General features: G+C 50.7%; 1 protein-coding gene across 9 annotated transcripts in view; it reads right to left on the bottom strand.

The window, feature by feature from the left end:
• Positions 1–13,103, bottom strand: part of CUX1 (cut like homeobox 1) — a 351,030-nt gene that overhangs the window by 102,046 nt on the left and 235,881 nt on the right. The gene's annotated exons all lie outside the window — the stretch shown is intronic.

Genomic DNA, 13,103 nt, shown 5'->3' with positions numbered 1-13,103 from the left:
CTGGTGGAGAGAGGGGCCGCGTGGACCTGTGAGGGGACTCGGCTGCCCATCGGGAGGAGGTGCGCTTGTGTTGTGGGATCGGCCGCCCTGCCCAATTTCACTGGGGAGACAGAGCCATCAAAAGATAAAATACGATGTGTCCTACCTGGAGACTGAAGAGTGCCCCCAAAAAACAGGAGGGAGAGAGAAATTCTCCTCGGAGGAGGGAATCTGGGAAGGCTTCAAAGGAGGTGATGTGTGAACTGGGTTTTGAAGGATGAACAAAAGTTTGCCAGGATGGAAACGAACCACAAGAAGGTGGAGGAGAGGGACGTGGGACGATAGGAATGGAGGCTGGGGGACTCTGCAGTCTGCTCTATTAACCACCCGAGTTCATGGTCATCACCTCACCGGCTCATGCACAGGGAGCTGTTAGGGTCTTTTTTTCCTTTTTTCTGTTTTTAAAGTACTCCTTTGAGTCACCTGAAGGCAAATATGAGATCCCAACATGCAACATCATGAGAGAGAGAAGAACGCTGAGTTCTAATAAAGGCCTAATTCCAAAAGTCTGTGGTAGGTTAGAACAGGCTACCTGGGCAAACACGGCCCCATCTTCTGCGGGACCGCTCCCCATGGCCCCTGTCAGGAGGCCAAGGCTGACTCAGTAGGCCCGTGGCAAAGAGGGAGCACAATGTTACAGCCACAGATCCTTGCCCGGGTTCAGGGCCCGCTCCTGCAGGGCCCCCCGATTCCATACTCCAGGTGGACCCAGGAGGCCCCTGTCCCCTGCTCGGTGCTCTACACCAGGCCCTTCCATGAGGCTCCGCCCACCACGCGCCTTGGCCCACCCCCTCAGCCCCAGGGCCCTGTGCTCCCACAGCTCCCCCCACTTGTGGGCCTATAAAGAGCCTCGGACGGTGCTGTCTCCCTGACTTGCCCTCCACTCCGGACCCTCATCTCCTACTTCTGCCCCCACCCCCAGCACTCCCCAAACCCTCCTAACTGCTCCATCTCAGGGAGTAGCGCAGTCCCTCCCCCACCGCCACAGGTTTGAGTTGACAGGTTAGAGCTGAGGTCCCCGTACACTGGGAGCTTTCTGAAGGCCTGGCTGTGTGTCTCCTTCACCCTCAGCCCTGGAGCTTGAGCAGGGCTTGGCATCGGGCTAGAGGCCGGGGTCCTGGGTGCGGCCTGTCCTGCCAGCGGTGGGCCAGTCTACTCCCTGGGACAGTTCGGGGCACCTACACGGGCCCAACTCTGAGCGGGTTCTTCTGTCCCTGAAACCTGCTTGTCTGGCTCTCACCACCACCCCACCCTTAATATCAAGAGTTGGCCAAACTGGACTTGGGCCCTGGCTGGTCTGTTTTTGTTCTTTGCTGCATCCTGCGCCCCCTCTGGCCCCGAGGCTCTTCCCAATGAGGCAGCCGTATCAACTCCCAGCAGCCTGAACCGGGTAACAGAGGCCTTGTGATAGGGCTCGATGCTCATTATACCTGTTTGAAATAGTATCCTGCTTTGAGCTGGGTCTGAACAAAATCCGAAACAATTTCTAAAATGGCTTAAGTGAAATGAAGCTATTTTTAGGGCAATTTTGTAAAGAAGGCAGTTGTCTCTGGAAGACCCAGCCACCCAACCTGGGCCCCTGCAGTGAAGTGCTGGGTGCCGGGGGTGGGGGTGGGGGGCTGACATTAGGAAACATCTCAGCCAGAAACCTCAAGACCTCTTGGAAAAGCCTCAGTACCATAGAAGGGAGTCTGCTGACTCCAAAGGGCAAAGAAATAAATGGAAGTGTGAAGGGGCTTAAACACGACAGAAAAGGACGCCTGACGGTCGGTACGGAGTGTCCTCAACGAAGTGCGAACTTCGCTGGGTTCAAGGTGAAAGAAAAAGTTAACGGACTTTTCCCAAGGCAAATCCCATTAAGCACAGTTTGGAACTTTAATCAGATGGTTATTCATCGCGTATTTACAAAATCCAGATCTACTCGGCTGACTTCCCCGGCTACCGGCAGAGCTCACTCACTCCCTCGCTCATCCCATGACCGCTTCCCAACACCTGCCAGTGTCCCGGCCCTGGTCGGGTACTACAGGACAGGCCCATATAGACGTGGCTCCTGCATTTGCTGGTGTCGCGTATTTGTGGGAGAGGAGAGGGCGGGAAAGGCATCGCGGCCGGGGGCCTGGAACCAGATCTGCAGGCCGCTACACAACCCAGCGGTCTGCAGGGCAATGGCCTGGATGGAAGGAGCCGAGATCCCGAGCCTCTGGCGGGGAGGGTTTCCCGCTAATTCTCCTGTGGGGTCCTCTGTGAGCCCCCATCTCCTTCAGTCCCTCTACAACACTCAACCTTTGCTTTGCACCTGCTGTTTCTTTAGCCTTTCCTGCTGCCTTCTGGCTGGTTCTTCAGTTTGACCCAGATTTATGTAGCTGCACCCATCCTGTAACTTAACTTTTCTCTTTTGTTCCTTAGTTTGGTGATTCTGTTCTTCATACTTCAGTCGTTTTTTATTTTTACTTTTTTAAAAGATTTTTTTATTTGACAGAGAGAGACACAGCGAGAGAGGGAACACACACAGGGGGAGTGGGAGAGGGAGAAGCAGGCTTCCCATGGAGCAGGGAGCCCGATGTGGGGCTCGATCCCAGGACCCTGGGATCATGACCTGAGCCGAAGGCAGAGGCTTAACCACTGAGCCACCCAGGCACTTCTTCATTTGTTTTTTAATGACTCCTTGTTTCTGCTCTGCCTTGGTCACGTCTTCCTTGTCTGCTGGAGTATTTTCCATGCTTGTTTTGTACCTGTGGTCCATCTGTTTTGCTTCGGATCACAGACACTGTTGGGCTTGGGGTCTGTCTTCCAGAGGGGTGTTCCCCTCTGGGGCCGATTTCCCCCTGGAGTACCAGCTACCCTTTCTGGCAGCGTAGGTGGAGGGAGGACAGAGAGGCAGGTTCTGCTCTGTGTCTCTCAAGAGGAATTGGAGCAGAAAGGTGCAGAGCAGGTGTTCAAGGCATTTTTGCTGCGTGTAGGGAGGACAGGAAGGGGGAGGACTCCAGGCCCTCAGAGTCCTCACTGATAACTCCCCTCCACCAGGAGAAGACTCTGGCCAGGGCTTTAATTCTCAGAGAGAGGCTGCTCGAGGAGCCGGCAGGTCTCCCTGGGTACAATTCCCCAGTCCTGGGGGTTTGGAGATAAGGGATGGATCTGTGGCTACCTGGGGGTCCACTGGCCCACCCTTGCCTATTTTCAGCCATTCCTCACTTTTTGCCTGGCTGCTGCCAGTGACCAAGGGGCCAGTTCAGGGTCAAACACACGCTGTAGGGAACAGAGGGTTTCCCAGGGTCCTGGCTTCATCTAGAGGCAGGGATGGGCAAGGCTGGCACCCATAGGGGCTGGGAAGTGGCACCCACATCCTGCCTGGTTTAGGGGATGTGGGTGGTCTCGAGAGCCTCCTCGCAAATGCAGACTCTTGGGATTTCTTCTCAGACAGTGAATGGTTGTGGATATTCATCAGTACACCTAACATCCAGAAAACAGTGCATCATCTCCAAAGGATTTCAAGGGACTTACAAAAAAAAATTAGTGACATTAAAACAGGAAGGTGCCTTCTTGGCAGTCTGGGGCAATCCCTGGAAATGAATTTCAAGTTTTTCCATCTTCTGGTCAGTTTCACTTCAGTTACTAGGCAACCGCTAAACTGACCAAAATATTGAACCTGCTAACAACTACTGCACTTACCTTTTCATTCCGGGAGCAACTCTCAGATTTCCAAAGCTTTCAAATGATAATCACAACACCGAGCTCTGCTGTTAAGGAGCGGGGGCTATTCAATATCAGGCATCCTGACGAAGACAGGGCCCAGAGGGGCTGCAGTTCCCATTCACAGAATGGACCAGAAACCACCGGAGGAGACAGTGGAAGGAACCAGGGATGCCGGGGGCGAGGAAAGGTTCAGATTCTTATTTTAAAAGTCTGTAGGCTCATGATTGGCTTTTCCAAGGGGCATCAAAGAAGATACAATTCGCTGGCTATTTATGTGTGATCAGGGGTGCACGGCCACTGGTATTTGTAGACAAGGACCAAGATGGCAGGCTCTCGAAAGCCTGTGAGGGTGTAGTCTTGAGCACACGTCTGCCACTGAGTCTGTAAATCCACTCCCCTCCAAACTGCTGCCCCCAGCCCCCCACAAAATGAATCCTACCAGACACACTGCCCTCAGTAAGAAATACAAAAATGCCCAGAGGTTAATACCACTAGAAATGTTCTCCGAGAAGTGAGTAATGAACGACATTGCGTGTGCTTTCATAGCACGCGTGTCAACAATAGTCCAGAGGTTTTACATTCTTTTCATTTTGAGGGCCCCACTATCTACATTAGGATCTGGAGCCTGACATTAGCCTAAAATCATTTCTTTTCCAAAGTCTGTAATAACTACACATATTGTTTGCTCAGTGAAACTATTTATTATAAAAATTTGGTTCCCTCACCTTTTTACGAGCTTGACAAAACAGCTTTCGCTGATCTGTTAACCTGCACTGCATTTTGCTCTGCTCCCGCTTCAAATAGCGGGTCATTTCTGCTTGGCCTAGAATCTGTAGTTCCTTTAATCAGTTCCCTACAGATCATTTCAGGGTATTCTCTGCCCTAGCACACAGCTTTTATGAGGAACTTAAAAGGACACTGTCAGTGACGGAAGGGAAATGATATCCACGCTGGAGACTCTGTATTTACGTCCACACTAGCCTCCTGAACGCTTAAGGGATGGCAGCAGGGCAAGGCTGGTGAGTATTTCAATTCCAAAGAATCACAGCCACCTGAATGCTTAAGGGATGGCAGCAGGGCAAGGCTGGTGAGTATTTCAATTCCAAAGAATCACAGCCACATCAGGAGCTGTGAAAACAAAGGACATCCACAGGGCAGCTGGAAAAGCCTCCAGGGCGCCCTTCGGGTCAGTGTGTCTTCTTGGACCCAAGTGAAAAGCCAATAGTCTCAACACGAAAGTTCTTGGGCACCAAGAGAAGAAACGTCAAAAGATTAATTCTCCCTGCTTTAAAAATTAAAAATAAAATTTAAAAATTAAAAAAAGCTCTAGGATGTTTAATAAAGTGACTTCCCCCCTCCACCCTGGAGGCTGCATTTGATGGCCTCTACCGTCGGGAAGGCGGTCACTTTCCTGACATCTTACACCCCAGGCCAGGCTCTCTTAGCACTGCGGCAGGGGAGGGGTGCAGAGGAGACGCAGAAGCGGGGCTCACTGGACTGGGTTCAGAAACAGAAGGTAGGAAAAGGAAAAAGAGGTGGTGGCCAGAGGGCCAGGCGCTGAGGGAGATTTCTTGGCTATGGTCTGGAATCCCCTAAATCGGGAGGGGGACCGGGCGGAGGAGGGGAGGGGGAGGATTTCTCTGGAAAGGTAGCTCCCTGCCCCCGCATTGGCAGAGCACAGGAACGCAATGTCACCAAGAGGAAAGGCTGTACCCAGTGCAGGTGGCACTGCGCCCTCCTCCAGCACTGGCACCAGCTCGCTCCAACGGGTGCGGGCCACAAACTTGGGTGTGTGTGTGTGTGGGGGGGGGGTCTCCATTCAATAACGCCTCCTGGGCACCTACCACGCCCTGGCTGAGAGAGACACAAAGGTCCCCGGTGCTGAGTCAGCAGTGCATGGTGGCATCTGCCTTATCACTAGTACGTGGGACATACCCTGCCCGTCCTCGGAGCTCAGAAATATGCAGCCAGTGGGACCCTGTTACTGCCTCTTCCTTGCGGGATGCAGGGTCATGAAGAGACCCAAGTGATTTTGGTATAATGTGGTACAGCGACAGCCCTCCAAGGGACAGACGGACAATGTCCCCTTTGCAGACAGGAGGAGGGACAGTCTCACGCATGAGGGGACATCTGGTCTACAGCCCGGAGGATAAAGAGGAGTTTGCAGGGCAGAGAACAGCGGGGCTGAGGGAGGAACGACCTTCTAGATCACAGAGGAAAGAATCACAGGGTGGTAGGTGCCTGTTCGATTTTATAACAGCTTTTTGGTTGTTCTCTTGGGCTTTAGGGTGTCCCGTGCCCTCGTGTGCCCATGACAGGGCCGGCTCCTCCTGCCTTGTTCTCTCTCTCAGTTCTTTCTCTGGGACGATGGCAGTGACCAGTGCTTCCAGAAGCACATCACAAAGCGAAGTGACAGTGGGGCTCCCTGCCTGGAGGCTGACTTCCAGGGCAATGCATCGAACATTCCACCATTAAGCATGTTGCTCATTTTGGACTTTAAATATATGTGCTTTTATTTTGTTAATGAAATATCCAACTGTTCCTATTTTATTAAGACTTTTTAATAAAAGAGGGATATTGATTTCATTAAGTACCTTTTAAAAAAAAAAAGCATTTATGGAGCAAATTAAAAGGTTTTTCTCCTCTGACTCAACTAAAACGGTAAATTATACCAACAGTTATTTGCCCCTGTTTGGTTGTGGTTAATGTGCTCCCGAATTCTGTGTGCTGATATTTTATTTAGTATTTTTTTTCATAAATACTTATATAGGAGATTGGCTTTCAAGTTCTTTTGTCTTATCTTTGCCAGGTGAAGTCATAAGAAACACTTTGAAAGGCATTTTCTTCTCTCTGTAGACAAAGTGAGCTGTTACAAATTTGATGATATTGCTTTTTTTTTTTTTTAAGATTTTATTTTCAAGTAATCTCTACACCTAACATGGGGTTCGAACTCATGACCCCAAGATCAAGGGTTGTGTGCTCTACCAACTGAGCCAGCCAGGCTCTCCGACGGTATTGCTCTCAAGACACCCAAGCCCATATTCCCTCTGTGCAGTTTGCATGCCGCCGCTGGGCCTGTGAGCCCTGCGATGTCTACACCCACACCCCCCCCACCCCGCCCGCAGTGCCCCAGGCCACCACCTCTTTGGGAGGGCCCAGTCAGCGCATGGACTAGCCCTTCCCTCCACTGCATTCCCCTGGCGGTTTATGGTCAAATCTAGTCCGCCGGCCACCAGTTGGCTTTGGTTGGTCCCGTGGATTCCAGGAGCTTCTTTTGGGCTCGCTCCCTCCCAGGAGGGCCCAAAGTGTCTTTTGGGCCAGAACCCCCTGATCCCCTCAGGGGCCCAGGCCCTGCAGGGAGCAGAGGATCAACAGCTGATTACAGCTTCCCATAATAAACACCTCAGCTCCTTTTCCAGATTTCAGGCCATCAAGTCTTCCAAACAAAGAAGCCTAAGAAAAGCACCGCTTCCCCATCGGAGCCACTGTGCTCGGGTCTATTCTGCTTCTGGCGGGTGTTTTTTAAACATATTAGTAACATGCATCCCGTGTAAATTTCCTCCTGTGGCTCAATCAGCTAATGTTCTCGTGGTTTCTTCAGTCCTGTTCCTGGGAACTCTGCTTGTCCACACGGCTGTCCTCTCTGCTGAGGCCCCCACAGGTGGCTGTGGTCACCATCCATGGCTCAGCCCTGAAAGGCCTCCCAGCAGCCCTGCTCCCCTCTGTCCACTCATTTTATTTTTATTGCACTTATTCTGGCCTCCAAGTAACTTCTTCATATATTGATCGCTTATTTCTTCACCGCTGTAAGCTCAGAGAACATAGAAGGGGCACGCTAAATACTGGCTGACGAAATATGCACAGTAACGACATCTGCGTGCTACCGGAAGTCCGCCCTGCACTTGACAGGCAGCCATTCGTGGGCTGGTATTTTATTTTATTTTTATTTTTCGAAAAAGATTTTACTTACTTATTTATTTTTTGAGAGAGAGAGAGAGAGCGCACACAAGTCGGGAGAAGGGCAGAGGGAGAAGCAGAATCCCTGCCGAGTGGGGAGCCGGACACGGACACGGAGCTCGACCCCAAGACCCTGAGATCAATACCTGAGCAGAAGGCAGATGCTCAACCGACGGAGCCACCGAGGCGCGTGGGCTGGTATTTTAAAGAGCAGAGGGGGTAGGGGTATTTTGCCTAACTGTACACATAACTTCTAAGGAAAGAGTCTGTAAGTTGCTTTTGCAGATTTAAGTTTCTTGTTACTTTTCATAGCCTTGGAAGAAGGGGACAACAATCTCCTTGAAGAAAAACGTATGTCAAGATCCAGAGTTAGGCTTCGTTTTGTCCACTGGACGGTGAGCTCCCCCGACCAGGGCCAGTGGGCCTGGCTCCCAGCGTCTCCCCGTGCCTGACACGGAGCTGGGGACAAATCGGGACTCGGCAGACACTGCCGGGGAGGGCGAGCCGGGAGGAGGAGAGAGTGTTCTCTGGGGAAAGGTCTTCTGGACAACCCTCTTGCGTATGACCAGACCTATCTTTCATGTTCTACCCACGCTGAGCTATCTCTGCTCTGGCAGGAATGGAGGGCAGGGGTGAAGCCACTTGGCTCCCTTCCAAGCCTCTGATCAAACGGGTCGCTCCAGAGCAGACCCATCCCTCCCCAGTCAAATCACGGGCCTGAGCAGAGAGACGGCTGTGGCGCTTAACCCCTAGGCCAAACCTTCCGGAAATAGTGGCTTTTATTCTTATTGGAAATGAAATCGTGTTCAGACAGTGAAATGGCCAGAACATCACCTCTGCCTGCTCAGAAATTAACCACAATTGGTTTATTTTTCTGACCATTCTATTTAAGTTTAAATGATACAACAAGTAACAAAATCAATTTCAGTTACGGCTCCACTTGTCAATCCCAAATGGGAAGAAAATTTCCCTTCGTGCCCCACTGTTTAGCTGACTTGGTTTCAATGACTGAAATACAATCCTCCTTTAGGTTAATCTGTGGCCAGCTGACCAACGAAGTGGTCTCCAGGCTGCACAAGGCTTAGCACCTGTACCAAACCAACAGGGCAGCTCCAAGCAGCCGGTCACTTGCCAGCGTCTGACCCTCCGTGTGATCAGAAACAGCCCGTGACTGTCACTCAGGCTGCAGTCAACTCTGGGCAGGGGCATGGGGCAGCTGCGGCTGACAATCAGGTTATGAGATTGCATAATTCATTCTGCTGTGGCTACCGAGACCATCCAAAGCCTCCTGGGATAAGTGTCGGGATGCAGCTTTGGGGGGCTTCTTGCCATTTCTCTAGCGTTCTAACACTGTTGCTCTCAAAGCAACAGGGAACAGGTAGGATGGAGATTTCTTTCCTTAAATCAAGTGCCGGGGGCCCCAGGTAGGATGGAGGTACTGGAGGTGAAATTGGGGAAATTGTGGTCTGGAGAAGCAAACGAGTGTGGCCAGCAGAGCAAAGAGGCTCAAATTCTTCCCTACTGCCTTTTAGTTGTTTGACCTTGGGCCGACTTGTGAGCTTGATAGCCATCTGCACAGCAGGAATAATGCAGCCTTTCTCAAAGAAATTGGCACAAGGATAGAATAAGAGCATTGCCGGAGTGGAAAAGGGCTTTGTACACCAGGACCCACGCACATAACCGTTCTTATTGTCGCACGTGAAAATCAGGATCTTTCTCTTCTGGTCAGAGCTGATTTTCAATACCTAAGAACATTACAAGATACTCAACACCACCTATGGAGTGGCTTTTGCCCAGAATTTCCAGTCTGAATCTGATCGACCCTCTAGGTTCAACAACAAACACCGCGCTCAACTATATCCGGGATGCTGTTGGCAAAACCCGGATTGTGGGAAACTCTTCAGGACAAATGAGCCAGTTTCTTACGCAAATGAATTGCCAGGAGAAGAAAAAGAGAGAAGGGGGATCCAGAAAATGAATGAGGCATACCAACCAATCCCAACGTCTGGATTTTATTTGAATCCTGAGCCCAACAAATTAAAAAAATTAAACCATCTGTGACTGGGGGTAGGTAACTAGAAATTTAAGAACTGATGCTATTACAAAATTAGTTTTTGATCTGATGACAGTATTGTATAGAAGAAGAGTCTTTACATGAGGTCAACATGCTAAAACATTTTGAGGTGAAGGGAAAGGATTCTGGAAGTGCCTCACGATAAAACGGGGCGGGGTGGGGACGGGTGAGACAGGCAACCCCAAATCGGGGGGGCCGGAACTGCACCCAGGCACCTTGGGCTCCTGTCATCTACTATGTGTTGGAAATTTAACACAAAAAGTAAACCGAAAAAAGCAATGACCCTCACAGCAGTTTTGTATCCCTCCAACACCAGGCGTCAACAATGAAGCCTGTAGGATGTTGACCGTGCCACTCCGTTTGTACGGGAATGAGGTGAAGAGTAGGGGGCGGCTGTAGTTGAGGCCCCAGGAAAGAACCCACATCAGAGGAGGGCCTCTGTGCTGGAAGCCCAGCTCTGCCCAGACTCCGCACTTTGCAGACTTGTGCGAAGTCAGTTAACCGCCCAGAATCTCAATTTACTTGCTCAGCAAAGGGGAGGAAAAAATGCCCATGAAAAGCTCACCTCTGTAAGAAAAACATGGTTGGAAAGTCGTATATGAATATTTTTCTTTGATCCAGGGAAAGACTGCTGAGGCCAGAGAACGGGAGGAAAATGAATTCTGGGTGGGACACCCGGGTTCCGCGCACCCCCTCACCGCTCACCGTGCGCCCGAGCCCCCCAGGAGCTGGAACGGCCAGGGTGAGGGCCCTCCGGCAGAGAACACCACCCAGCAGGCCTGTGGACCCAAACTGTTGACAGTTTACTTTTAGACTTAAAAAAAAATGTTTGGGAAGGGCCGCTGTTAATGCCATTTTTAATGTACACATTTTAAATGTCTCCTGCACGTATTTAGTGTAGAATCTGTCAGCACATCTTTCCAGTGGCTGGAGCGCTGCTTCCGCAATTTGAGCCCCGGCTCTTCTAGAACCGCCTTTCAGATTTTGTTTCTCTTTCCCTGTTTGCTTAACCTGTGGCTGCCCTGCCTACAGCTGACAGGTGCTGGCCGAGCCAGGGACCGCTCAAGAGAACGCATCTGACTCCCAGCACCGCCCCTGCTGCTCGCAGGCCCCCGCGGTGTGCAGGGCCTGCACGGCCGGTGGGAACCACAGGCCTGCAGGAGAAAACCGCTCACATTTCACAGGTGGGCAAACTGAGGCCCAGGGCAGAGTAGTGACGAAGGGGCTCACGGTCACAGGGAGCAGCCGGCCAAGGGCAAGAGCCCTGCTTTTATTCCCCAGTGTAAGGAATCCTAATTACCCCCTTTCTCCCCTAAGTACTACTTGGCAGGAAATGTTAAGAGGAGGCTTGGTGGCAGAGAAGCGAAAACTAAGAATAAAAAAAGAGCTCCAGTTGCATCCTAGTGATTACTCTCGGCTCCCTCCCCCCTCCTCTCCTCCAAGCCCAAGGCCAAGGCAACTAACTTCCTGGGCCCTTCTCAGGCACAGGCTGGGCTCCTTCAACCACACCCACGCCCCTGGGGGCCTCTGACTACAGAGCTCCTCCCCAACCTAAAGCTCCTTCCAAACCTTCCTCTCCTCCTGGTCTTTCCCCACCAAATTCAAGACTCAGCTCCATGGTGGCTTCAGAGGCCCACACAGAAGTTGTCGTCCCCGCCACCCCCCCGGCCCCGCCCCCTTCAGTGCCCTGCATTTGAGCCAGCGGGCGGTTGCCTCCACCCCACAGGGCTGGGAAGTGAAACTGGAGAACAAGGCAGAGGGGCCCAGCACCCTCAGGAAAGACAGCATCCTTCCTCTTCCTCTTGCCGGCACCAAAAGTCTGCATCTCGGCAGTGTAAGTGCCTTTTTTAGGGCAACTTGAAAATGAATAATTCAGCGGTTCCTATTCTACTTGTGAAGTGTTAGACAAACAATTCAGACGGGGCCAGACTTGCTGGCCCCACGAAGACCGTCCCTTCCCTTCGTTCTGACATCATCGGATTTGGCCATGAATCTTTAAGAACACCCTCCATCCTGTCTAATCACTAAAATACCACAAAGGAAGTTCACAATACTTAGACACGGGGGAAAAAAAATAGAAAGGTTTAATTACAACATAAAGTTTTCCCTCGTAGTCAAGCAAACAGTCCATCAGTCACAGTGATAAGGAACTCTTTAAAAACCCTACGTATGGAATGTCTTAGTCACATCAGGCTACTGAATAGTTGAGCTTTTTTTTTTTAATTTTAAAGATTTATTTCTGTATTTTAGAGACAGGGTAAGGGTAAAGGGAGAGAGAGTCTCAAGCAGACTCAGCACTGAGCACTGAGCACGGAGCCCCACGCGGGGCTCGATCTCATAATCCTGAGATCATGACCTGAGCAGAAACCAAGAGTCCTTTGCTTAACCCACTGCGCCACCCAGGCCCCCCCCACAGTTGAGCTTTTTAATTCAAATCCAAGCCTTAAAAGTATCTTCCCCACAGAGCTCTGCCCTTGAACTCCCCCAATCCACCCTAAGAGCCTCAGTGATTCTGTGTTTTGTGTTAAGGCCACTTTCAAATACTTTTTTGGAGGTCAACGTGATTGATGACAACTTTAAGTTAAACGAACAACCTTCCTGGTTTTATCGCAGAATTCATTTGGGAAGGGGTTCCCGGTGGACAAGCCAAACCCTCTTTCAGGTCTGTCCTGAAGGGAGGACATACACAGCCAGCAGCTGCCTTACAGCTCGGCTATGCCTGTCATTGCTGATGTACAGTAATTCCAGACAGGAAACTGGATTCTTTTCAAACGACAGGGTAGGGGCTCGCCAGGCTTAACCCTTACCAGAAGGACCCGAATACCCAGGTGATCAATTTCCGAGATCAGTAAAAGTTAAACTACGTGAATGGTAAGAACGTATTTGTCTGTGTCTGTTACCCCCTGGGATGACACCTGGTGAAAAATATTCACCGCGTGCTATCGAGTAAAGGATTCTTTATTGGGGCGTCTGGCTGGCTCAGTCGGAGGAGCGCAGGATTCTGGATCTCAGGGTCGTGAGTTCGAGGCTCACGTTGGGTGTAGAGATGACTTAAATAGATAAATAAAGATAAAAAAAAAAAAGGATTCTTACCACTCGTTGATAATCCTGCTAAAAAGCAGCAGCTTTGTGAAGGTAGCAGACAACCTTTGGAAAATGCAAATAACTTGGAAGAGTTCACCAGTGGAATATGTGTAGGTCCGGAGTGTGGCATAAAAGATTGGGCCTCACTGCAGAGGGAGTGGGACGGTTAATGCAGTAAAGTATAACCTGCTGCTATGCGTGACATATAATGTAATAACGTGCATGATGGTAAGACAATCAAAAATAAATAGTTTTT

The sequence above is a fragment of the Halichoerus grypus genome, chromosome 6 (genome assembly GCF_964656455.1).
Source record: "Halichoerus grypus chromosome 6, mHalGry1.hap1.1, whole genome shotgun sequence".
Classification (NCBI taxonomy): Eukaryota; Metazoa; Chordata; class Mammalia; order Carnivora; family Phocidae; genus Halichoerus; species Halichoerus grypus.
This window is presented reverse-complemented; position numbering and strand designations above follow the sequence as displayed.